Genomic DNA, 27,913 nt, shown 5'->3' on the forward strand with positions numbered 1-27,913 from the left:
TTGCTCAACTGAGGCAACTGAGCTAGGTCCTGCTTCATCTATCCGTACGCTTCGCTCTCCCACACCTTTCTCGACCGTTTGCACTTCTTCACTAGCTTCGTTATATGGTGACGGTCTCTCAAACAACAAACCATTTATAAATTCTTCTTCCTCACAACCCCTCTCTTTCTCTCCCATCTCTTTCTTTTTCTCATCCTTGTTGTTCTTCTTTCTTATTAGCTTTTATTTTCCTTTTGTCTAAGTCATCAGCAATCAAATTAAAATCACCCACGGCTTCTGTAACCTCCTCCTTCCTTGTTTTTTCCCGTAAACTCAACCTTGCCTCCAGCCAATGGTTTATGGTCTTTTTAACCTGACCTTTCAACATTTTGCTTCTCATTTGCTACATAATCCCACTGTCAGAAATTGGGGTTTTGGTTGACTGGGGTGTAAGCCCTGTTCAAGCAGCAACCACAATCCTAGTCAGAGTAAGGGGCGCTTTCCCTCGCCAGTTATGTTGCAAGTGGATTCACTTTGTAGAGATTTGGAGACTGTAATGTCCTCTCCTTGTTGTCACCATTATGTGCATCAATACAGCGTAGTGAACCCGATTACAAAACATCACATTGATTAAAGTCTATGAAGGATACATCACCGTTTGTGTGTGTAAGGCACAGTGCACAGTGAGAACTCGAGGGAACTGCTTGGATGACTCCTGCAGTTCTGTAGAGCAGGGTACAGAATCACTCATAATACTGGTTTTTAGACGCGTTGTGCCCAGGAACAATGAGCCTTGAGCTTTAGAAGCACACGGTCCCTTTTAATGTGTAAATGTAGGTGGTGGTTCACGTTAGTGGTTGTTATCTGGATCTACCTTGTATCTGGGCGAGGAAGCCTCATGTAGTCTGTGGAGGAAGGCGGGTCTGTTGCGATATAATGACCAGTGGCTGAAATTAGGACCTCAACATCCCTGGAAATGGCATCACATCCCTTTATTCCTAATGATGTCCATGGCATTATAGGAAATGACATCACATTACAATGGACCCAGTGTGGCTACAGATGACGATGACATCAGGAAAACAACATGAGAAGTCGTATATTAAAGACTTTCGAGGACTGCCTCACTGACACTTCCTTCACTAAGGTGCGCGTGTAGTGAAGTGTTGGGAGCTCCAGTGGCTGCGGCGAGGCAGGTAAGGTATGATATGCCTTTTCACCAACCATTACAGAGCCAGGCAAGGACCAGGCAACACAGTCGCTCTCCCTTCAGTGACATGAAGAGATGGCAGTACAGCTGCGTCGATATCTCTTCTGCTCCATTGACAGGCCTGAAATGGACCAGCAAGCAGAGCTTGTTCTTTCACTATTGCATGGCATGATGTGGACCAGGATGCAGACCTTGCTCTTTAACTCTTGCATGGCCTGGTATGGACCAGGATGCCTTGCTTGTTCTTTCACTCTTGCATGGCCTGGCATGGACCAGGATGCATAGCTTGTTCTTTCACCCTTGCATGGCTTGGTATGGACCAGGATGCATAGCTTGTTCTTTCACCCTTGCATGGCCTGGTACGGACCAGGATGCATAGCTTGTTCTTTCACTCTTGCATGGCCTGGCATGGACCAGGATGCATAGCTTGTTCTTCACTCTTGCATGGTCTGGTATGGACCAGGATGCATTGCTTGTTCTTTCACTCCTGCATGGCCTGGTATGGACCAGGATGCATAGCTTGTTCTTCACTCTTGCATGGTCTGGTATGGACCAGGATGCATTGCTTGTTCTTTCACCCTTGCATGGCCTGGTATGGACCAGGATTCATAGCTTGTTCTTCACTCTTGCATGGCCTGGTACGGACCAGGATGCATTGCTTGTTCTTCACTCTTGCATGGTCTGGTATGAACCAGGATGCATAGCTTGTTCTTTCACTCTTGCATGGCCTGGCATGGACCAGGATGCATACCTTGTTCTTTCACTCTTGCATGGTCTGGTATGGACCAGGATTCATAGCTTGTTCTTCACTCTTGCATGGCCTGGTACGGACCAGGATGCATTGCTTGTTCTTTCACTCTTGCATAGCCTGGTATGGACTAGGATGCATAGCTTGTTCTTTCCCTCTTGCATGGCCTGGTACGGACCAGGATGCATAGCTTGTTCTTTCACTCTTGCATGGCCTGGGGAGAACCAGGATGCACAGCTTGTTCTTTCACTCCTGCATGGTCTGGTATGGACCAGGATTCATAGCTTGTTCTTCACTCTTGCATGGCCTGGTACGGACCAGGATGCATTGCTTGCTCTTTCACTCATGCATAGCCTGCTATGGACCAGGATGCATAGTTTGTTCTTTCACTCTCGCATGGCCTGGTATGGACCAGGATGCATAGCTTGTTCTTCTACTTGTGCATGGCCTGGGGAGAACCAGGATGCACAGCTTGTTCTTTCACTGTTGCATGGACTGGGGAGAATCAGGATCGAATATGCTACTTACCAGTATGCATCTGTTCTTGGCATTAAGGGCTGCTGACATTCATATCTGTGCATAGATCGCCGCCTAGTGTTGGGTCCGGATGATTGCACATTGTTGTCCTGGAAGAGTCTTCGAAGTATCACGAGATAGGTGGCTCCTCCCCTGGACTACAGTGCGCATGGGCATCCCCTCCATCCTTAGATTGTTTTCGCCATTGTGGCATAGATGGAGTGTAATACAGTGAATGATGACCATGCTAACTAGTAGTTACTGAATGCTACAGCTGCTACAGGCGCCGGGGAGGAGGGTGGGCGATATGAATGTCAGCAGCCATACATGCCAAGAACAGATGCATACTGGTATGTAGCATATTCGGTTTGAGGCATGTGGGCTGCTGAATTCATATCTGTGCATAGATTACATAGCAGTCCATCCCTTTAACGGCGGCTGCCCGTGCCAGCTGCAGCAGTCTGAAAAAGAGTTTTGAGAACAGCCTGTCCTACAGCAGCCTGCTGTCTGGAGTGTACATCTACACAGTAGTGTTTGGTAAAGGTATGTATAGTGGACCATGTGGCTGCTGTACATATCTCCTCTAAAGGAATATTTCCCAGGAAAGCCATGGAGGCCCCTAACTTTCGTGTGGAGTGGGCTCTTGGCGGAATTGTTAGTGTGCGCTTAGCTTTTTCATAGCAAATCTGTATACACTTAACGATCCACCTAGCTATTCCTGCTTTGGAAATGGGGTTACCTTTGTGCTGTGGAGAAAAGGCAACAAACAGTTGTTTAGTCTTCCTGAAATTCCGTGTTCTATCAATATAGTACATGAGAGCTCTTTTGATATCAAGTGTGTGGAGCATTCTCTCTGCTACATTTTCAGGATTTGGATAAAACACTGGCAGTTCTATGGATTCGTTCAATTTGGAACTGCGAAACTACCTTGGGCATGAAAGTAGGGTTTGTGCGTAGTACGACCCTGTTTGCATGAACTTGTATAAATGGCTCTTGAATGGTAAGTGCCTGAAGTTCACTAACTCTTCTTAGTGAAGTAATGGCAACCAGGAAAGCTACTTTCCATGTTAGAAATTGAATCTCACAAGAGTGTAGAGGTTCAAAAGGTGGTCCCATCAGTCTGGTGAGGACCACATTTAGGTTCCAGACTGGTGACGGAGGTGTCTAGGGGGAATCACACGTTTGAGGCCCTCCAGGAAAGCTTTGATGGCAGGCACTTTGAACAGTGAGAGGTGCTGCCTGTTCTGAAGGTAAGCTGCCAGTGCGGTTAAATGTATGCGGATGGAATTGTATGCTAGATTGCATCTGTATAAGTGTAATAGATAACAGATAATGTTTTGAGTTGATGCATCCAGCGGATTGATGTCATTATTTTTACAATAAATGACAAATCTTTTCCATTTGGCCGCATAGCATGCTCTGGTAGTGGGTCTCCTTGCCTCCTTGATGATATTCATACATTCTGAAGGCAAGTTTAGGTAGCCAAATTCTAAGATCTCAGGAGCCAGATCGCCAGGTTCAGCTGTTGCGGATCTGGGTGCTGAATCTCGCCATGGCTCTGCGTTAAAAGTGTGGGTGTTAGCCGTAGTCTTTGATGCGGTACCACGGAGAGTTCCAGAAACGTGGTGTACCATGGCTGGCGTGCCCACGTTGGAGCAACCAGGATGAGCGTCATTGAGTGTTGCTTTAGTTTGCGTGCCACCAGCGGTATCAATGGGGCTGGGGGAAAAGCGTACGCAAATCTGCCTGAACAGTTCATCCATAGTGCATTGCCCTGCGACTGTGGATGTGGGAACCTGGCGGCAAAGTTTTGGCATTTTGCGTTTTCCCTTGTGGCGAATAGGTCTATCTCTGGATGACCCCACCGTTGGAAGTACGGTTGGAGTACTGATGGATGTATCTCCCACTCGTGCATTTGGTGGCTGTGTCTGCTGAGCAGATCCGCCATCTGGTTGTCTTTGCCCGGGAGGTGTTCCGCCATGAGGAAGATGTTCCTCTGAATGGCCCACTTCCACATGCTCTGAGCCAGATGAGACAACTGTGGCGAGTGTGTCCCTCCCTACTTCTGTATGTAGTACATGGCGGTCATGTTGTCCGTCCGGATCAACACGACTTTGTTGCATAAGTGTACTTTGAATGCTTTCATTGCAAGGAAGATCGCCATCAGTTCCAAAAGGTGGATGTGCATCCTCTTTTGCTGTGTTGTCCATAGTCCCTGCACTGTGTAATTGAGTACATGAGCTCCCCATCCCTGGAGAGACGCGTCCGCCGTCAGTATGATTTGTGGAACAGGCTCTTGGAACGGTCGGCCCTTGCAAAGGTTTTGTGGATTCCACCAATGCAGAGAGTTGTATGCCCGACCGCTCACCAACACTAGGTCTTTTAACTGTCTGTGGGCCTGATTCCACTGACGTGCTAAGCACTCCTGAAGCGGGCGCATATGTAATCTCGCATGCGGGACTATGAAGATGCAGGAGGCCATCATGCCTATCAACTGCATAAACACTCTTGCCGGTAGCGAGTGTTGAGGTCTGAACTTCTGTATGAGCAACTGTATGCTGTTGATCCTCACTGAATTGGGCTGTGCCGTGGCTGCCAGAGTGTCTATGGTTGCGCCTAGGTACTGTTGTACGTGGGCGGGTTGAAGGTGGGACTTTGGATAATTCGGTGAGAAGCCCAGGCTGTGAAGAAGATGAATGGTGTGGGACATGTGTTTGGCACACTGCTGGGCTGACTTTCCCTGGATAAGCCAGTCGTCCAGATAAGGATAGACATGTATGTGCTGTCTCCTCAAGTGTGCCGCCACTGTTGCCAGGCACTTGGTGAACACTCTGGGTGCCGTGGTTACTCCGAAAGGGAGGACTTTGAACTGGTAATGTTGATTGAGAACAGTGAATCTGAGATACTTTTTGTGTGAAGGGTGTATGGGTATATGGAAATACGCATCTTTGAGATCCAAAGTTGCGAGAAAATCTCCCTGACTGAGCAACGGCAGCACCTGTTGCAGGGTGAGCATGTGAAAATGCTCTGACAGAATGTAACGGTTCAGAGGTCTTAAATCCAGTATGGGTCGGAGAGACCCATCCTTTTTGGGGATCAGAAAATACAGTGAGCACACCCCTGATCCTTGGTCTTCTGTAGGCACGAGTTCTATGGCTCCTTTTTGGAGTAGACTGAGAACTTCCTGTTGGAATAAGTGCAAGTGCTCTGCGGACATATGACGGTGTCTTGGTGGTATGTTTGGTGGAGTGGACGTGAGCTCCAGACAATAACCGTACCGGATAATTTGCCTCACCCACCTGTCTGTAGTGATGGATTCCCAGACCGGTAGGAACTTTTGGAGTCTCCCCCCGAGTGGTGTTATGTGGTCGGGGGTAGTGACAAGGCGTCACTGTTTGTTGGTGGCGGAGGACCTGGAGCTGTTGTTTCCGCGGCCTCTGCCTTTGACGTTGTTGCCACGGTATCCACCTCTATTATTTTTAGTATAGGTGGTCTGTGTACCTCCTTTAGTATACTGCGACTGTTGGGAGCTTTGGCCTTTAGATAGTCCTCTGTTGCTAGAGAGACGAAAAGACCCACTCCGAAACTGCTGTGATTGCAGGGCCCCCATCGACTTTGCAGTCTCTGTATCCTTTTTGAGTTTTTCTAGGGTGGTGTCAACCTCGGGGCCAAAGAGGGAGTTAGGGTTGACAGGTTGATTGAGGATAGTTGTCTGTATCTCTGGTTTGAAACCTGAGATCCTCAACCAAGCATGCTTTCGTAACATGACGCTGGTGTTGATAGCCCTAGCTGCAGTGTCAGCTGCGTCAAGAGCGCAGTTAATGGAAGCGTTGCTTATGAGTTTTCCTTCACTAATTAGTGACTCCGCTCCTTCTTTATACTGATCTGGGAGGTGCTGTAGCAGTGTTTCTAGGGTATCATAATGCGCCCTGTCGTATCTAGCCAGAAGTGCCTGAGTGTTGGCAATTCTCCAGATGTTAGCCGCCTGCGCAGCAACCCTCTTTCCTGATGTTTCCAAGACCTTAGACTCTTTGTCGGGGGGAGGAGCATCACCCGTTGACTGTGAGTTGGCTCTCTTCCGAGCATTGGAAACCACCAACGAGTCTAAAGGCAACTGTCCTTTTATATAGGCAGGGTCCACAGGAGCTGGCCTATGCTTTTTTTCAATTCTAGGGTTAAGGACTCTTGCTCTTGTGGTCTCCTTAAAAATGTCATTAGCCTGTTTTAGGACCCCCTTCAGCATGGGCAGAGTCTTAACAGATCTTTCTGAGGTAGAGAAGGGATCCATTAGAAAGTCGTCCTCAATAGGATCAGTGTGGAGCTGTACATCATGATTGTTTGCTGCTCTCCCAATCAAGGCATTGAAAGCAGCAGTATCTTCAGTAGGAGATGTTTTTACCACATATGCTTGTGTGTCTGGAGCAGTATGTGGGTCCCCTGCACCAGTATTGTCCACCCAAGGTTGGTTTTGGTCTTCAGGGTCAGTGTCCACAGGATAGGTGCCTTCAACATCACCAGCATCCCCAGCATCCAAATCAGTGTGTGGGTGAGAATGACTGAGGTTCCTGCTCATAAAATTGAATATGTTCTAGTAGAACTGGTGATGTGGTTCTTTTCTTTTTTAATGGAATTTTGTATGGCTCCATTGGTGACTCTGTCACTATCTTCCTTTTATATATGGAAATTCTCCCAGTGTTCGAATCGATAAACTGCCTCGGTTCCTCATCCTCGTGAGGTATTGCACCATCTTTCTGCCCAATTGGTATTCCGGTTGGTGCATCAATATGCTTCTTCGGCTCGATACCTTCTTGCGGGTCGAGACCCTTTTTGGCGTCGAACATCTTCGGTCGTACCGCTGGTGGGAGTCCGAACTTTATGTGCGTCGACGCGATGTGAACCGTGCTGATCGGTGTCGGCTGCGGGGCTGCTTTTTCGCAGAGCATGGAAGCCTTGTCTTGGAGGCGGGATAACGACTCCGACACCTTCTGCTTGACAAAGGGAGACGGTGTCGTGGCATCGAGCCCCGTACCAGACGTCGTTTTCTGGACACGAAGACCGTGATGAGTTGGCTCTCGAGGCTCGCTCTCCACATTTGTGTCGACGATCCTCGGCGCCGATACTTTCGGGTCGGCAACCTTGACCTTGAGTTTCGGTGCCACCTTCGGCTCGACGTCCCCATGACATCTCTCGGCGTCGATAGCCTTCTTTTGTTTCTTCGGCTCCGAGGGCTTCGAGGCCTTGTCGCCGATCAGACACTCTTTTATTTTTTGTTTCGATTTCGGTGCCGTTGCCTTCAGTTTCGATTCTCGTCGATCGAGTGACGGCGCCTTCGATACGATGGCTCTTTAGGAAAGTTCGACGCCGGGCCTTTATGCGGGGCGGAAGAACGAGAGGAATGATCTTGGGTAAGGCCTTGTGGCGATCCCGCGACCTGAGCCTTATCGAGTGTCTCTTTGGGCCCTGTGCCGACATGTGGGCCTAGCTCATCTTCCGAGCTATCCTCCTCGGCCCCAAGGGCCTCTTCGTAGTCTCCTACCTGTACGACGACATCGTCTTCCTCTTCATCAATTATATGTTCGTCTTCGGCATCATAGTCGGATTCACGCTCCGACGCTGGATCTGATATCTCTCCCTGAACTTCGGTCCCGAAGATGTTGTCCGGGTTCGGCGCCCCTTTCTGCGCCTCGAGCCGAGCTGCTCGACGAATGCGAAGGGTCTTCTTCGATCGAAACCTGGAACACGCCATGCAGGTGGCTTTGTCGTGGTTTGGAGAGAGGCACTTGTTGCACACCGGGTGCACGTCGAAGCGAGCATACTTAGCGTTGCAAAGAGGGCAACGCTTGAAGGGGCTATTCGATGTCTTTGGTTCCATCGTCGATCTTGATGGGGCCTCGGGCGTCGAAGGGCTAAGGCTAACTTCGATGAAACTACTCGGCGCCGAACAAAAAACAATACCGACGAGTTAAGGCCTAAATACTCAAAGAGCTAAGATTAGGACATCCGAACCCAATGGCGGAAAAAAACAATCTAAGGATGGAGGGGATGCCCATGCGCACTGTAGTCCAGGGGAGGAGCCACCTATCTTGTGATACTTCGAAGACTCTTCCAGGACAACAATGTGCAATCATCCGGACCCAACACTAGGCGGCGATCTATGCACAGATATGAATTCAGCAGCCCACATGCCTCGAACGCATTGCTTGTTCTTTCAGTCTTGCATGGCAGGTATAGACCAGGATGCATAGCTTGTTCTTTCACTATTGCATGGCCTGGTAGGGACCAGGATGCAAAGCTTGTTCTTTAACTCTTGCATGGTCTGGTATGGACCAGGATGCAAAGCTTGTTTTTTCACTCTTGCATGGCCTGGGGAGGACCAGGATGCATAGCGTGTTCCTTCTCTCTTGCATGGCCTGGCATGGACCAGGATGCATAGATTGTTCTTTCACTCCTACATGGCCTGGTATGTATAGCTCGTTCTTTCACTCTTTTAATTTGATAGACGCCCCTCAGTTATTGGGACTACCATGGCTCACGGAGCATAATCCAACTATAGATTGGGGAGCTAGGCATTTCATTTAAGTGAAAGGAGTTCTACTATCTGTGTGATTAATACAATTGAACTGCCAGCAGAGTACACCGAGTTTCAGGATGCGTTTAGTGAGGTGGAAGCAGAGAGACTTTCTCCACATAGAGACTTTGACTGTAAAATCGAACTGGAACTGGGATCCAATCTCCCCTGTAGCAGAATTTATGCCTTAACTGAACGAGAAGACGAACATCTGAAGGAGTACATTTGAAGGTATCTAGAGAACGGATTCATAAGACCGTCCCAATCCCCTGTCTCTTCTCCACTCTTTTTTATTCCGAAGAAGAGTGGAGAATTGAGAACCTGCATCGACTACAGGGCAATAAATCGGATCACAGTAAAAAATCGATACCCCTTGCCTTTAATTTCAGTTTTATTGGATCAGGTGAAGGGAGCGAAGATTTATACCAGATTGGATCTGAGAGGGGCATACCATCTAGTTCGAATTCGTGAAGGAGACGAATGGAAGACAGCATTTAGAACCAAGCACGGGCCCTACGGTTTGTGCAACGCCCCAGCCGCCTTCCAACATTTCATCAACGATGTATTGAAGGAATTCATAGATCGGAATGTAATTGTATACATTGATGACATACTAATTTACTCGAATTCTGAAGAAGAACATGAGGAACATGTTAAGAAGGTCCTGCAGAAACTGCGTGAGAACAGTTTGTTCGTAAAATTAGAAAAATGTGCATTTAGTGTTTCCTCTGTGGAGTTTTTGGGATTTGTACTAGCTCCAAGAGGAGTAACCATGGATGAAAATAAGATCAAAACAGTGATTGAGTGGGAATCTCCTAAATCAGTGAAAGAAATTCAAAGTTTTATCGGATTCGCTAATTTCTATAGGAGATTCATTCAAAACTTCTCCCAGAAGTTGATTCCTGTTAGACCTGGCGCTTTCTGGTTGGCTAAGGCTTGCGCCAAAGTCAGCCAGAAACCACCACTCTAGTCAGGGCAAGGAAGTTACACGCCAAAGATAACCCCTGCTCACCCCCTTGGTAGCTTGGCACGAGCAGTCAGGCTCATCTCTGAGGCGATGTGTAAAGCGCTTGCGCGTGCACCCAGCAACCACACCCAAGGCCCACCACAAAGGAAACTCCACACAAGGTATTCTATAAAAATAGCGTTTGTATTATGCAAAACACATTAGATAAAAACACACACATTACAATGTGCCAACAGGCACGGGCAGAATTTACAGGGGATATGTACAAGACAGGGCCACCTGGACCACTGTCAGGAATAAGCACTTTTTGTAGAAGTAATACTTTAGAAATAAGACATTAGAATATAGCACGCAACCAGTAACCACTGGTAACAGGGAAGTATCACCTACGCAACCCTAACCACCTTAGGAAAATCGCGCAGGGAACTAGGACCTCACTAGCACCACCTGTACTAGGAGAAAGCAAACAACCACCTAAGTATCACAATACCTGTAGGGGTTTAAGCACACAACACATGATGCATCGCAACACATTCAGAGGTGTAGGGAAGGAAAACACATGATGCACAAAATACATTCAGCGGTGTAAGAACAAGGCACATGATGCATAAACACACATTCAGAGGTGCAGGTAGGAACAACAGCGCAAAGCTCCACATGAGCCACCACCTGTGGCAGTCCCTGGGCCAACTGGCCTGGTAGGGGCTAGGACGCCGTGTGTTCCGCAAAGTCAGGGGCAAGACTGCGCAGGAGGCACAGTCCCAAACTCAGGGGGTCACAACCTAAACGTAGCAGTTGCCCACTAAGTGCTGGGCAACTGTGAACCAGGAGCGTGGGCACCACTGTGCCCCTTGAAGCCAATCTGCTGCCCTGGGAGCCTCTCTAGGCTCTAAACAAATGCCCCCTAGAGCCTCGCGGGCTCTAAACAATATTGTGCTCCTTCGTTGGAGCGGCTCGCGCTCTAGAACTGCAATGCCCCACACGTTGGAGCGTCTAGCGCTCTGGAACACGTTGGGGCGACCCACTGCCTTCCGGGGCCGCCCTGGTATGCAGCCACGGGTGCCCCTTCGTTGGAGTCCCTCTCGGGGGACTCAGCACGATAAAAGGCCCCCTGAGCCCCGCAGGCTTCAACCACTACTGCGCCCCTTCACTCACCGGGACTGGGATGCGGAGCTCACGGGCTCAACCGGGCGCCTCACCGGACACAGGAGGGCTCCCGCTCCTCGGGGGCTCTCTCACTCCCCGCAGCACTCCGGTCGGGGCAGCTGCGTCTCGCTGCCTCGCTTCCTTCTTCCTCTGCCGAAGCGCGGGGTAGGCTCCCGTCGCTTCCGGCTTGATGTCCCGCCCCCGTCCCAACGAGGGCCGCCTGACTTCCGGTTTCGCCGGGTCCGCGGCGGTGACTTTCTTCGGCAATGAGAGGGGTAGGCTCCCTTGGAAGTAACACCAATAAGCGGGGTGGGCACCCGCCAACGAGGGGGTGAAAACAATATCCCGCGGGGTGGGCACCCGCTTACAGCCACAGCAACGTCCCAGGCAGGGTGGGCACCTGCCAGGGGACTTCGGAATCGGCCAGGACGGGGCAAACGCCGGGTGGGCACCGGTTTTGAGGAATAAAGCGCTCCTGAGTGCTAAAGGAAAATCCAAGCGCTTCCAGGCGCTTAGGGATGCCAGAAAGCACAAAGTCCAGCCAAGAAGTCTTCAAAGGGCAGGGGGCAAGGACTGGGCCCAGGGGCCAGCTCACAGGGCCCTCCAACAGGGAGGCAGTCCCCAGTGGCGGTCTCTCCTGGCGCCCAGCAGCAGCAGGCCCCCCCTCAGGTGGATCCTGGAAGAGAACACTTTCTGTGGGGACGCAGCCCCATTTTTACACAGTACAATCCCTTTGTCTCAAGGTGCAGGGAAGGGGCGAACCAGTTACAACTGGTTCCTGAGCACTTTGTTTTGCTCAGCCCCTCTCCCTATTCAGTGGACAGGCCAGGGTCATCAGAAGCACCACAGGGGCCGGAGCCAGCATTGTGTAAGGAAAACCCTGCCCTATTCAGGACCCAGATGTACTCCTCCCACCCAGCTAGCTGCTGATCTCCCCATTCACCACCGGGTGACTCATCCTGACTCAGGGGATTTCCCTAACCCGTCACGTGACCTCAGCCAGCCAATCGCCAGACAAGCCACACATTTCACACTGCACACAGAAGTGCCCACTTCTAGAAGTGGCACTTCCACACTAGCTACACGCATGCCGCACGCATCATCGCGCAGCATTCAATCACACGAGTCCGCACATACCAAACTCGGGCCTGCACACCCCACGCATCAGGAACTGCTAAGGACACATACATTCCCATATGCATTCCTATGGGAGGGCAGGCCAACCTCACTACACGCACGCACTTTACCCTGGGACACAGTGGTAAAGTGCGCAGAAGTCAATAAAATCACTAAACCAAGTCACAATATTAAGCAAAAAGTTTCGGGGTGAACCGGCCAGAAGGGCCAAGTCCAACACAACCCCCTTCCAGCCAAAACACAGGGTAGACCAATCACCACCGTGATGGACTTCCCTGCTTGGGGCGATAGAACACGGACGCGGGCCCGCAACTGCCGGGACACCCTCCTGTTCTACGCCACGGTGAACCCATGGGGTTTCTTCCCAAACCACTCTCCGGACCAACTGGGCTACCCCACTGGTACTCCCAAGCTGTCCGCGGCCAAGACCAGGCCCTAGGCCACCCAGGTGCCACTGGTCCTTGCCTAACCACAGAGTGGGGGGTAGTAACCCCTGGCACATAGCAACCATTCTCCACTCTACCCCTCATCAGGGCAGTTCTAAACTGCCACTGATCTTCCAGCCTAGGGTCTGTACCCTCAAGCGGACAAAAAGTCACAGGAGAGGCTCTCCTCCCCCTACCTCTTCTTCTAGGGTTCCGTCCTCTCCTCCTCTGAGAGGCACCCTCAGACATCAAATTTCCCACCAGCTCAGGACCTCTTCCTGAGAACTGGTCTGCCAACCTAGGGTTTAACCCCTCAGGTTGCACCGGGGTCAGAGGCGGGCTCTCCCACCCTCTGCACCCCCTTCCAGAGTCCTGCTCCCTACCAACTGGGGCGGTACCTCTGGAAGAAGAACCGGTCAGGACACTTGTTACAGTAGTCCTACCCTTCAGGTCAGGCTGATCCTGAACCTGGCCTCCCAACCTCTGGTCTAGAACCTTTGGCGGAACAATTGCCTGGCACTCCAGGACTTCTGGGGACTTGCACACCATCCCCCCGAGAGTAACATATTCCTTATATGTTACGTGACAGTCTGCCTGGCGCAGATCTCCCGTCCCCTGTCCCCCTGACAGTGCGCAAAGATCCCCCAGGACAGACGTGTGGTCGCTATGGTCACCTCTGGGAGACTCAGCCCTCCCGGCTGGTCCCTGACCCACTGGCTCCTCCACCGGGGAACACAGCCCCATGCCACTCCTCTCGCCGGACTTCTGTACCCTCCCTACCGGAGCGGTACTGCCTGACACCAGAACCAGTGGAGCTCTACTTACAGACGCTCCAGGTCCTCCATACACTAGGTGATCCTCCTCAGATGGACTCACAGGACAGCCTAGGCCCCCAACCTGGTGTTCCCTGAAGAAACCATCCAGGTTCTGAGACTGGGTTTCGGGCCTCTGGGGACTCGCAGTCACCCACTCACTCCTACTCCACTGAGACAGGACGTGAGCCCCTACACCCCTCTCACTACTCTGGGACCTAGCTGGGCTACTCTGAGCCTCTTCCACCACGCTGGACTGGAAGCTACTGGAGTCACTATTGTTGGAAGAACTATCCCATTCCTCATCATAACTTGGGGCCCCTTCCCATCGGTCTGCTTCCGTTGCAAGTTTCCATGGATCAGTGCACCCCCATGCTAACAGGTGTTGGCACAACTCGGGATAAAAACTACTGGATAGCTGCTCTTTTATAACCAGATCATACAGTCCGTCAAAATCCTCTTTCGTGCTAACCCTCACCCAATCATACAGTGCCTCATCACATTCCTCCACAAACTTCTCCCAAGACTGGTGAGGCAGCTTCTTACTGCCCCTGAACTTCAACCTATACCCCTCCTCTTGGGAAACAGGTACCATACTGGGTGAACTGGGAATGGAACTTCCTGCACTGCACTCTCTATCGCTGCCACCACTGGACTCCACCCTCACTGGTGAATCCAGAAGACTACCACTGCGCTCATGGGACAACTTACCCTCTAGCGCTAATTTCTCTCTGGCAAAGGCCCTCTCAGCCTCCGCCATTCTCTCCTGCACTAAGACCCTCTCGGTCTCCAGCTTGGCATGCTCTACCCTGAGCTTCTCCAAGGCCAGCTGATGCTCCCTCTCTTCCCTCCTATCTTCCCACTCCTCTGGGGACAGGGAAAGGGATGGGGTGCTGCTCCTGGCACTGGACCCAGCAAGGGACTCCCTATCTATGGGGTCTTCACTGTCTACTGGCGTCCCTGTCAGGTAACCTTCCTCCTCCTCGGAATCTTCAGGGCTCCCCACAGACCCACCGCCCTCCTGGTGTGAGGCCCGGGCCCTTATCCTACTGCCCTCAAGACCCCATTGACCCTTTTGCCACAGGATCAGGCTGCTTCTAAGTTCGGACTGAGTGTCTGACTCATCCACCCCTATGTCTCTCTCTTCACAGAACCTTACCAACTCCAACATACTGTACCCAAACAGATCACAGAAATCAAAAGCAGGCTCCATTTTGGCGGACGTTCTTGAGAAAAGATTACACAGGGAACCTAGGGGTCTGAGCTTCACAGGAGTACACAATTCACAAAAGGTTTCAGTGAGCTCTCTATCCCAGAGAACTCACACTCACTTGCCTAGTGCCACACACCATTCATCCACACACAACCCTCCCCTCGGACTGGTAAGGCAGTTTCTACCACCCCTGATCCCTCAACCTGACCACCACGTGACACAGGTACCAGACTCTGGGCGCAGGGCGGAGGACAAATGTACTGGACATAATTACACAATGATACCTTCAGGAGAAGAAATAAAGGAACTTCAAAAACAATAATCCCCAAAAATGTGATTATCTAAAATGCAGAGTTTTGTGGTGCAGCCAGTCGCTGCTGCGGTACGGCGCAAACACAAGTCCAAATCCCACCGCTGAGCACCAATGTTAGACCTGGCGCTTTCTGGTTGGCTAAGGCTTGCGCCAAAGTCAGGCAGAAACCACCACTCTAGTCAGGGCAAGGAAGTTACACGCCAAAGATAACCCCTGCTCACCCCCTTGGTAGCTTGGCACGAGCAGTCAGGCTCATCTCTGAGGCGATGTGTAAAGCGTTTGCGCGCGCACCCAGCAACCACACCCAAGGCCCACCACAAAGGAAACTCCACACAAGGTATTCTATAAAAATAGCCTTTGTATTATGCAAAACACATTAGAGAAAAACACACACTTTACAATGTGCCAACAGGCACGGGCAGAATTTACAGGGGATATGTACAAGACAGGGCCACCTGGACCACTGTCAGGAATAAGCACTTTTTGTAGAAGTAATACTTTAGAAATAAGACATTAGAATATAGCACGCAACCAGTAACCACTGGTAACAGGGAAGTCTCAGCTACGCAACCCTAACCACCTTAGGAAAATCGCGCAGGGAACTAGGACCTCACTAGCACCACCTGTACTAGGAGAAAGCAAACAACCACCTAAGTATCACAATACCTGTAGGGGTTTAAGCACATAACACATGATGCATCGCAACACATTCAGAGGTGTAGGGAAGGAAAACACATGATGCACAAAATACATTCAGCGGTGTAAGAACAAGGCACATGATGCATCAACACACATTCAGAGGTGCAGGTAGGAACAACAGCGCAAAACTCCACATGAGCCACCACCTGTGGCAGTCCCTGGGCCAACTGGCCTGGTAGGGGCTAGGATGCCCTGTGTTCCGCAAAGTCAGGGGCAAGACTGCGCAGGAGGCACAGTCCCAAACTCAGGGGGTCACAACCTAAACGTAGCAGTTGCCCACTAAGTGCTGGGCAACTGTGAACCAGGAGCTTGGGCACCACTGTGCCCCTTGAAGCCAATCTGCTGCCCTGGGAGCCTCTCTAGGCTCTAAACAAATGCCCCCTAGAGCCTCGCGGGCTCTAAACAATATTGTGCTCCTTCGTTGGAGCGGCTCGCGCTCTAGAACTGCAATGCCCCACACGTTGGAGCGTCTAGCGCTCTGGAACACGTTGGGGCGACCCACTGCCTTCCGGGGCCGCCCTGGTATGCAGCCACGGGTGCCCCTTCGTTGGAGTCCCTCTCGGGGGACTCAGCACGATAAAAGGCCCCCTGAGCCCCGCAGGCTTCAACCACTACTGCGCCCCTTCACTCACCGGGACTGGGATGCGGAGCTCACGGGCTCAACCGGGCGCCTCACCGGACACAGGAGGGCTCCCGCTCCTCGGGGGCTCTCTCACTCCCCACAGCACGCCGGTCGGGGCAGCAGCGTCTCGCTGGCTCGCTTCCTTCTTCCTCTGCCGAAGCGCGGGGTAGGCTCCCGTCGCTTCCGGCTTGATGTCCCGCCCCCGTCCCAACAAGGGCCGCCTGACTTCCGGTTTCGCCGGGTCCGCGGCGGTGACTTTCTTCGGCAATGAGAGGGGTAGGCTCCCTTGGAAGTAACACCAATAAGCGGGGTGGGCACCCGCCAACGAGGGGGTGAAAACAATATCCCGCGGGGTGGGCACCCGCTTACAGCCACAGCAACGTCCCAGGCAGGGTGGGCACCTGCCAGGGGACTTCGGAATCGGCCAGGACGGGGCAAACGCCGGGTGGGCACCGGTTTTGAGGAATAAAGCGCTCCTGAGTGCTAAAGGAAAATCCAAGCGCTTCCAGGCGCTTAGGGATGCCAGAAAGCACAAAGTCCAGCCAAGAAGTCTTCAAAGGGCAGGGGGCAAGGACTGGGCCCAGGGGCCAGCTCACAGGGCCCTCCAACAGGGAGGCAGTCCCCAGTGGCGGTCTCTCCTGGCGCCCAGCAGCAGCAGGCCCCCCCCTCAGGTGGATCCTGGAAGAGAACACTTTCTGTGGGGACGCAGCCCCATTTTTATACAGTACAATCCCTTTGTCTCAAGGTGCAGGGAAGGGGCGAACCAGTTACAACTGGTTCCTGAGCACTTTGTTTTGCTCAGCCCCTCTTCCTATTCAGTGGACAGGCCAGGGTCATCAGACGCACCACAGGGGCCGGAGCCAGCATTGTGTAAGGAAAACCCTGCCCTATTCAGGACCCAGGTGTACTCCTCCCACCCAGCTAGCTGCTGATCTCCCCATTCACCACCGGGTGACTCATCCTGACTCAGGGGATTTCCCTAACCCGTCACGTGACCTCAGCCAGCCAATCGCCAGACAAGCCACACATTTCACACTGCACACAGAAGTGCCCACTTCTAGAAGTGGCACTTCCACACTAGCTACACGCATGCCGCACGCATCATCGCGCAGCATTCAATCACACGAGTCCGCACATACCAAACTCGGGCCTGCACACCCCACGCATCAGGAACTGCTAAGGACACATACATTCCCCCATGCATTCCTATGGGAGGGCAGGCCAACCTCACTACACGCACGCACTTTACCCTGGGACACAGTGGTAAAGTGCGCAGAAGTCAATAAAATCACTAAACCAAGTCACAATATTAAGCAAAAAGTTTCGGGGTGAACCGGCCAGAAGGGCCAAGTCCAACAATTCCCATGACCAAACTATTTAAGAAGGGAGTCAGTTTTGAGTGGTCAAAGGAAGCGGAAGAGTCATTCAAGCAACTGAAGAAGGACTTCACCACAGCGCCAATATTACAGCATCCCGATCCATCTGAGCCATTTTTTGTGGAAACAGATGCCTCCAATTTGGCCTTGGGGGGAGTGTTATCCTAAAGACATAAGACCACAGGACAACTGCATCCAGTGACCTATCATTCAAGGAAACTATCCGCACCGGAGGTCAACTACACCATCACCGAGAAGGAGTTATTAGCCATCAAAGATGCGTTCAAGGAGTGGAGGCACTACTTGATGGGAGCTAGGCATGTGGTGACAGTCTATACAGATCACAGAAATCTGAAATTTCTGAAGTCAGACAGAACTTTAACTCCAAGACAATTACGTTGGTCGTTATATTTTGCTGATTATGATTTCATCATTACTTATCGCCCGGGCTCACAAAATGGAAAGGCAGATGCCTTGTCTAGATTGGGCACTGAAGGAGTTTTAGAAGAGACCAAGGATCAGACAATTATCCCAGCAGGAAAGGAGCGGTTTTGCAAGAGTCATTGGAAGATAGAAGTCAGATGTCTTTGGAGGAAATGGAAAGGTGGGTCAGAGAAGATGCCGGAAGAGAAATTCGAGAAGGGTTACTGTACCATCAAGGAGCCCTTTACCTGCCAACAACCGAAATGCAGCAAAAGGCCCTGAAGGAGAGTCATGATGACTTATTGGCAGGACATAAGGGAATTACAAAGACTGAAGATTTAGTGAGACGACGTTTTTGGTGGCCAAGTATGATAAAGGATGTACGACAGTATGTAACCACATGTGAGACCTGTGCTAGGGGAAAGCCGGAGCGACAACCTCCGAAGGGGTTACTGCAACCCATGCCAACACCACCTTACCCATGGCACACCATAACCTTGGATTTAATAGTAGATCTGCCCTCTAGTAGAGGTTTTGACACAATATTGGTGTGTGTAGACGCATTTACTAAAATGGCCCATTTTATACCATTAAAGGGGGTCCCCACAGCAGTAACCTTGGCACATGCATTTAGTCAAAACATAGTTCGAGCCCATGGTATACCTAATGTTTTGATAACTGACAGGGGTTCCCAATTCTTATCCCATTTCTGGAAGGCCTTTACTAGGAAATTGAACGTAGACACTAGGTACACCACTAGTTATCACCCAGAGACAGATGGCCAAACCGAGAGAACAAATCAGGAATTAGAACAATACCTAAGACTGTGTCTGTTAGAGCAGGAGGGTGATTGGCCAGATTTCCTTTGGGCAGCCGAATTTGCGCATAACAATGCGAAAAATGTATCTACCGGTTACTCTCCTTTTTATCTCAACACAGGTAGACATCCTCGTCAATCCCTAAGTTTTCAGGAGGCAGATGTACCAGCAGTTACAGATTTAGTTGGGCACATGACACGAGTGCATAGTTTAGCCACAGAAAATTTAATAAAGGCCAAGGAACATTATAAATTCTATGCAGACAGGAAAAGAAGGAGAGAACCAGAATTGCAGGTGGGAGACAGGGTTTGGCTAAACACTAAGAATCTAGGGCTTAAGGGAGTCAGAAAATTTCTGCCAAGATTTGTGGGCCCTTATTTCATTGAGAAGAAATTAAGTACATTAAAATACCAGTTGAGATTGCCTAAGGGTTTACGGATGCATCCAGTGTTTCATGTCTCCTTGCTAAAAAAGGCATCAAATGATTTACGGATTCAGAAACCCCCAAAACCAATCCAAACAGAGAAGGGAGAAGAGATTGAGGTTCAGCAAATAGTAGATGCAAAGGTACGAAAAGGACGTCTGTACTATTTGCTGGATTGGAAGGGCTATGGACCTGAGGAGAGGTCTTGGGAAGTGTCTTCAAATGTTAATGCCCCTAGATTAATTAGGGAATTTCATAGAAGATTTCCAAAAAAGCCCAAGCAGAGAGAAAGCTCTTTGAGGGGGGGTACTGTCAGGACATATTTAAATTACAAGCTTCCTGTGAGAAAGAATCCCCTCAAATCCCACCGTTTAAGGACATGGCAATAAAAACCGATTCAATCCAAGATGGCCGCTGGGTTGGCCGTGTGAACAGCAGGTCAGCGTTCTAGTGTTTAATACCAATCAGCTAGATCCAGGTGTCGGACCTGAGGAGCGGCGCACTTCACCGAAGTATTCTGAGGAGAGCAGACTGATTCCAGTGGGCGACGCGAAGCTAGTCAGGGAAGATTTTCGTCGCGTAATTTCTTGTGTTCGAGATATTTAGGAGTCGCGGAGGCTTGCCACTCAAGTAAGACCGTGAAAATTCTTTTGAGGAAATTGAAGGAGCTGGCGCATTTTTGGAATAGGTCTCATTCCAGGCATTCGCACAGTCTTTAGTTGTAAATAAATAGCGAAAAGAAGTATACAGCACAGCGCAATTTTGGCAGTGTGGCAGCGTCAGTACTAAGCAAATTGTGACGCGCCCATTATATAAATATAGTAAATACCTGTATATATTAGTACTACAAATTAAAGAGAAAAGAAAAAGACAAGATAGTGTGGGTTACTCCTAAAAAGCACTGGGAGCAGTGTAAATTTCCACACGTTAGTAAGGTTGACAGAGAGCAGAACACCACGTTAAGGCTATAAGTGGATTATCCTCACCTCGCAATTCAAGCAAGAGCAGACAGTGAAGGAAGATCAACTTACCTTAGAGAATCCAGTTGAGGCGCCCTTCAGGACGTAGCTGGTAGGAAGACTGTAGACAAGGATAGAAGAAAGAGTAGGTTAATGCAAGTAGCAAGCTAACTCATGTAACGTTTAGTTTACAGCACCAGAAGGAAGACAATACACAAGACATGAAACAATAACCAGAAGAGAAGCATTGGTCACTGACAGACAGGGTAGGAGTACAGAAAGAAGAGACACATATACATAAGAATAATTTTAGAGCAAGGATAAATTTTAAATGTTAATGTGAATATTTGTTTTCAGTGCAACAACCAGTCCAGCCAAGGAGGAAAGCTGAAGATAGATAAAAGTCCAGGCTGAAGAAAGAAAAGTTACTGAGTGATTGTCTCTTCTCTGTCCCATCCCCTTTCTCCCTTTGGATTTCTTTGGCGGCACGTATTCTAGGCGAGTCGCTGGGAAGACAAAGGGAGGCATTGGGAACTTGCGACGTTTTGCTCCTGTGTGTAGAGAAGAGCACAGATCTGACAGGTATGGACCAGGATGCATAGCTTGTTCTTTTACTCTCACATGGCCTGGGGAGGACCAGGATGCATAGTTTGTTCTTTCACTCTTGCATGGCCTGGTATGGACCAGGATGCATAGCTTGTTCTTTCACTCTTGCATGGCCTGGGGAGGACCAGGATGCATAGCTTGCTCTTTCACTCTTGCATGGCCTGGCATGGACCAGGATGCATAGCTTGTTCTTTCACTCTTGCATGGCCGGTATGAACCAGGATGCATAGCTAGATCTTTCACTCTTGCATGGCCTGGGGAGGACCAGGATACATAGCTTGTTCTTTCACTCTTGCATGGCCTGGTATCAACCAGGATGCATAGCTTGTTCTTTCACTCTTGCATGGCCTGGCATGGACCACGATGCATAGCTTTTTCTTTCACTCTTGCATGGCCTGGTATGGACCAGGATGCATAGCTTGTTCTTTCACTCCTGCATGGCCTGGTATGGACCAGGATGCATTGCTTGTTTTTTCATTCTTGCATGGCCTGGTATGGACCAGGATGCATAGCTTGTTCTTTCACTCCTGCATGGCCTGGTATGGACCAGGATGCATAGCTTGTTCTTTCACTCTTGCATGGACTGTATGAACTAGGATGCATAGCTTGTTCTTTCACCCTTGCATGGCCTGGTATGGACTAGGATGCATAGTTTGTTCTTTCACTCTTGCATGGCCTGGTGTGGACCAGGATGCCTAGCTTGTTCTTTCACCTTTGCATGGCCTGGTATGGACCAGGATGCATAGCTTGTTCTTTCACTCCTGCATGGCCTGGTATGGACCAGGATGCATAGCTTGTTCTTTCACCCTTGCATGGCCTGGTATGGACTAGGATGCATAGTTTGTTCTTTCACTCTTGCATGGCCTGGTGTGGACCAGGATGCATAGTTTGTTCTTTCACTCTTGCATGGCCTGGTATGGACCAGGATGCATAGCTTGTTCTTTCACTCTTGCGTGGCCTGGGGAGGACCAGGATGCATAACTTGTTCTTTCACTCTTGCATGGCCTGGTATGGACCAGGATGCATAGCTAGATCTTTCACTCTTGCATGGCCTGGGGAGGACCAGGATACATAGCTTGTTCTTTCACTCTTGCATGGCCTGGTATCAACCAGGATGCATAGCTTGTTCTTTCACTCTTGCATGGCCTGGCATGGACCACGATGCATAGCTTGTTCTTTCACTCTTGCATGGCCTGGTATGGACCAGGATGCATAGCTTGTTCGTTCACTCCTGCATGGCCTGGTATGGACCAGGATGCATTGCTTGTTTTTTCATTCTCGCATGGCCTGGTATGGACCAGGATGCATAGCTTGTTCTTTCACTCCTGCATGGCCTGGTATGGACCAGGATGCACATCTTGTTCTTTCACTCTTGCATGGCCTGGTGTGGACCAGGATGCATAGCTTGTTCTTTCACCTTTGCATGGCCTGGTATGGACCAGGATGCATAGTTTGTTCTTTCACTCTAGCATGGCCTGGTATGGACCAGGATGCATAGCTTGTTCTTTCACTCTTGCGTGGCCTGGGGAGGACCAGGATGCATAACTTGTTCTTTCACTCTTGCATGGCCTGGTATGGACCAGGCTGCATAGCTTGTTCTTTCACTGTTGCGTGGCCTGGGGAGGACCAGGATGCATAGCTTGTGCTTTCACTCTTGCATGGCCTGGCATGGACCAGGATGCATAGCTTGTTCTTTCACCCTTGCATGGCCTGGTATGGACCAGGATGCATAGCTTGTTCTTTCACTCTTGCATGGCCTGGTATTGACCAGGATGCATAGCTTGTTCTTTCACTCTTGCATGGCCTGGCATGGACCAGGATGCATAGCTTGTTCTTTCACTCTTGCATGACCTGGTATGGACCAGGATGCATAGCTTGTTCTTTCACTCTTGCATGGCCTGGGGAGGACCAGGATGCATAGCTTGTTCTTTCACTCTTGCAGGACCTGAGGAGGACCAGGATGCTGAGTCGGGGCATGGGGAGGCCCAGGATGCTAAGCCTGGGACTAGGGGGGACCAGGGCACTGAGCCTTGGCCTGCGTAGGTGCAGGAAACTGAGCTGGTGCCAGGGGAGGACCAAGGCACTGAACCAGAGGACCAAGGCACTGAACCAGGGGCCTGGGGAGGACCAGGGCATGAGCTGGGGCCTAGGAAGGACCAGGGGATGAGCCGGGGCATGGCAAGGACCATGGCTTGAGCCAGGGCCCGCTTGAAGACTGGGACATGAGCAGGGGCCTGGTGGGGCCCAGTATGTAAGCCAGGGCCTGGTGGGGAGCAGCGTGTGAGCCAGGGCCTGGTGAGGGCCAGCATGTGAGGTGAGGCCTGGTGAGGACCAGAATGTGAGACGGCACCCGGGGAGGACCAGAATGTAAGCCAGGTCCTGGTGGGAACCAGAATGTGGCCTGGGGCCTGTTGTGGACCAGCATGTGAGCCGGGGCCTGGCGACAGCCCCCATGTGAGCCAGGGGAATGGGAGGACTAGCATGTGAGCCGGGGCCTGGTGAGGATCAGAATGTGAGCAGGGGCCTGGTGAGGATCAGGATGTGAGCTGGGGCCTGGTGGGAACCAGGATGTGTGCCGGGCCTGGTGAGGATCAGGATGTGAGCTGGATCCTGGTGGGGACCAGGATGTGAGCCGGGCCTGGTGAGGCTCAGGGTGTGAACGGGGGCCTGGTGAGGACCAGGAGGTAAGCCGGGGCCTCCTGAAGATCAGCGTATGAGCCTGGTGAGGAGCCGAGCATGACCCGTGGCTTGGTGAGGACCAGGATGTGAGCCAGGGTGTGGTGTAGAATAGGATGTGAGCCAGGACCAGAATGAAAGCTAGGGCCTGGTGAGGACAAAGATGTGAGCCAGAGGCATGGTGGGAACCAGGATGTAAGCCGGGGATTGGTGGTAACCAGGATGTGAGCCAGGACCTGCTGAGGATCAGAATGTGAGCAGGGGCCTGGTGAGGATCAGAATGTGAGCTGGGGCTGGTGTGGACTAGGTTGTGAACCGGGGCCTGGGGAGAATCATGATGTGAGCCAGGGTGTGGTGTAGACTAGGATGTGAGCCAGACCCAGAATGTAAGCCAGGGCTTGGTGAGGACAAGGATGTGAGCCAGAGGCATGGTAGGAACCAGGATGTGAGCCAGGACCTGGTGAGGATCAGAATTTGAGCAGGGCCTGGTGGGTACCAGTATGTGAACCGGGCCTGGTGAGGACAAGGATGTGAACCAGGGCATGGTGGGGACTAGGATGTGAGCCGGGTCCTGGGCAGGATCAGGATACAGACCCCTGGGGAGGGGTCGTAAACCATGATCTTCAAAAGAAGGAGGGGGACAGGCAGAAGAAGCCAGTTTCATTTACACCCCTACCCTCTGAACCCAGCCAGATGGCAGGCGTAAGGAAGGAATGTGCAGATGCCAGGGGGAGGAGAATATTCTTTTATTATACAGTTAATTAAAACCGTAACATACAAACATCATATTGATACTTAATAAAATGTAAGAATTAAAAATTGTATACACATTTATATAATCTGGCAATACGAAATAAATGTAAATTCCAAAAGCAGCATTTCAGGTTGATGGCCTATATCACAATTAGCCGTTTAGTCTAAAAGGGAAGTGTATAGTATGAAAGACAATAAAAAAAAGTGTCACAATGCTTATTACTGATAGTTAACTTTCATCAACGTTCATTTGTGCAATGAGAATAGAACTTGTCTGTTTCTTAATGCTGGGCATTAAGCAGTGCAGTTAAAATAATATTAACAAACTTCCCAGCCCTTGCTAGAACTTGGGATGAATTATTACTGAAGCACAAATCAGATGCTTCCCTGCAACGTCTCAGTAACTTTTCCCGATAGACTGGGACCAATAGACGTCAGCGATCATGGCAGATATAACCAGGACTCATGTGGATAATTACAGAGCCTACATGTTAGCTGGCCATTCCTCCGAGCCCACAGCGGGTTGAAGTCATGAATTGGAAGGGCTAACAGCCTCATATAAATAATTTTATTACGAGTCTGTGATTGGAGAGAGTAATTAAAATATGGTTGAGGTTTCCCCTTGATATACGAGGCATCCAGAGCTATAAGGAGTGTTTTTTTGGGAAGCCGAGGAATATCTCTCTCCTGTGCGACCCCAGAGAACACTGAATACGTATCTGAGAGGGGCAGTGCCTCTCACCTCTGCTGCTTGAAACTGAGAAAAGAAGGACTGCCAAGCTGGACATTTGATTTGCACCATCAGGCCCTGCACTCTGACTGACTGCGCCTGCTGCATTATCTGAACTATAGGCCTTTGAATGTACCTTGTTTCAAGAGGAATAAAGAGCTGCAGGTTAAAAGAGCTCACCTGCATCAACTCCACCAAGAGTCCCCTGCCTGGTGTGAATCCAGGGGACTTTTAAGGGTGTTGTCCAGGTGCACTGTGGGAATTGGGGTCCTAAACTCCCAAGGACCATTTTGGAGATTCCAAGTGTGAGAAGGTGGCCTGATATATGCTGTCCACTAGTTCTAGTGGGCACCTTGTATCAGTCCAAACAACCCCTTATGGTGAATTGGTTAAAGACAACCTTTATTGAAAGCTATCCTAGTAGTAGCTATGGAGAGCAGCCTTCAGGCTAAGTATTGAAGGAATGTAAAGAAGCTTGTTTTACCAGTCTATAATCTCTTTAATGATAAAACACACCCCTCTGGTCTCTTTATGAGACTGGAGTTCGAAGTACTTAATTTACAAGTTAGCAATCAACAGTAATAGCACAAATGCACGTTTGGGCCCTAGGGGCATACCAAACCATATACCAAAAAAGTGGTATAAGAACCACGACTAAACTAGACACAAGGCCTAGAGCCTGTAGAATCACTGGGACCCCAAGGAACCACCCAAGGTAGTGACACAGGGCACCCACGGGGACTGTATGCAGTGTGTAAACATAACCGTGGGTTCCCGTTAGCTTCTTTGGGCAATGTCGGGGTTGGAAATGTAAAGATTAAGGACACTTAGAATCGAGTCAGGACCAAACCCTTTTGGACTTAAGAAGTTCTAGGGCTAGCACCCACGGGAGCACCGGAGTACTCGAGTTACCTCACCCAGGGAAGCCGGGTGCATAGGTGTCTTTTGGTGTCGGGTCGCATCGACGATTGCAATGGAACCTGGCAAAGAACTGCTGCAAGAGGAGAAGTGTCCGGAAAGATCCAAGCCTGGATCTAGAAGAAACCTGAAAGCAGAGGGGACAGTGTCTGGGTCACTAGCCAGTGACCGAGGGCAGGATGGACCAATGCCCACAGATGTCGGGTGCTTCAGGTGAGTTGATGGGTGTCTTGACTCTTCAGCCACGAGGTCCAGGAGGCGCCGATGACGACCAGGAGCTGGATTCCAGCCGTCCCATGTAGTCTGTCGACTGCTGCGGTGTCCGCGACCAGAAAGGACCCAACAAGCCTTGGCAACAGCAAGTCATTGGAAATCAGAGAAAGAACAGTGGTGCAGACCACCAAGGTCTGAGGGACTCACCCAGCAAGGGTAAGTCAGGGCAAGTCTGGAGCAACCAGGAAAGCCCAAGTAGAAGAGGAGTTGCCTTCTTGGGGACCTACTAGCCAATGGGCTAGCGATCGCAAAGGAGCCTCGAGCGGTTGCACTTGAAACTGTCCCACGGGTCACTCGTGGAGTGGAGGCTAGCAATCTTCGGTGCAGGAGGTGCTCAAGGCTGGGGCTACTCGGAGCCCAAAGCACAACTTCGAGGAAGTCCAGGAAGATAGTGTTGCTGCAAAAGTTCATGGTGTCCAGGGGCCACGGTTCCACGTCACCCACGATAGCCCCGGGCCTCAGCTTTGCCGTGGCCTCAGGGTAGCCTCTGGAAAGTCTGGAAATCCACCTCTGGTGATGCAAAGACTTTGGCGTCCGGCGGGAGCTTCAGCGATGCAGATCGGTCAGTTGCTTCTTGGGTGCCTGCCAAGCAGGGGAGTCACTCCTTGACCCCAAGGGTGATTTCTTCAGTCTTCTTAGCAAAGTAGATTGTCGAAGGTCCAGGATATATATTGCAGAGATTCGTCCAGGGTAATCTAAAGTCACGAGGACTGGGTTCCCATACTTATACTAAGTTTCGGGGTTGGACATACTCTAGGGACCCACCTATGGGAGGGTTTGGAAAGAGGGTGGTTACATCCATTTCCTTTGTCCAGTTTCGCACCAGAGCAGGGGCACGTAGCCCCTGCAACCGGTTTGAACTGGACTATGCACAGGGACACCAAGTGTGCCCCGAGTGCAGGACTTCAAAGCACCAGAGAGTGTTCCCGCCCAGCCCCAATACACATCTGCCTGTCTGGGGAGGTGGTTACACCCCCCTGGGACAGGAAACCCCTGCCAGAGTTTCGGTCAGCAGCAGGAGGCCAGACCCGTGTCTGTGGCAGAGGCATCCATTTTGTGATGCCAGGGCTCAGGAAAGTCCTACCGGGTTAGACCAGTGTGAACATGTCTCTCCCTCTAGAAGGGTGGAATGCTACCCCCGCCACAAGAACTGGCGGGGGGGGTGGTAGTATTCCAAAGCGTTTGACACCAAACACGGCATGTTTCCGTGCAGCCATCCCAAAGTTAGCATTTACCGCAAGGTTATAACGCACTTTAGAGTATATGGTATGGCTGTATCACAGAACAGCCATAAGTAAGTATCAGAGGAGGTACTCCGAATGCTGCAGAGGGGCTCTGCTCATGCAGGGGCACCCTCTCACATAAAAACCAAGCAATCTGCCTTCAGGATTGTTAAGGCCTGCCATAGGAGTTGCCTATAGGTTTTATATGTGTGTTCAATGATAGTGATATAGGTAGCCTAAACCACAGTAAGGGGTGCCAGCACACCCTTACCGAGGCTGCAGTCGCAGACCTGTGGTGCCATTTTGGAGTGCTTCCCAGGGGTAGCATAATACATGCTTCAGCCCCTGGTAGGACTCTGAGGTACCTATGCCCTAGGTA

At 50.7% G+C, this 27,913-nt stretch overlaps 1 long non-coding RNA gene across 1 annotated transcript in view; it reads right to left on the bottom strand.

Moving 5' to 3' along the window:
• Window positions 1-27,913, bottom strand: part of LOC146839199 (uncharacterized) — a 230,984-nt gene that overhangs the window by 19,564 nt on the left and 183,507 nt on the right. The window contains exon 2 of the long non-coding RNA XR_014960805.1: window positions 20,428-20,476. This is a non-coding gene — a long non-coding RNA (uncharacterized LOC146839199). The remainder of the gene's footprint in view (window positions 1-20,427; window positions 20,477-27,913) is intronic.

This window comes from Triturus cristatus, chromosome 4_2 (genome assembly GCF_964204655.1).
Source record: "Triturus cristatus chromosome 4_2, aTriCri1.1, whole genome shotgun sequence".
In the NCBI taxonomy this organism is placed as follows: domain Eukaryota; kingdom Metazoa; phylum Chordata; class Amphibia; order Caudata; family Salamandridae; genus Triturus; species Triturus cristatus.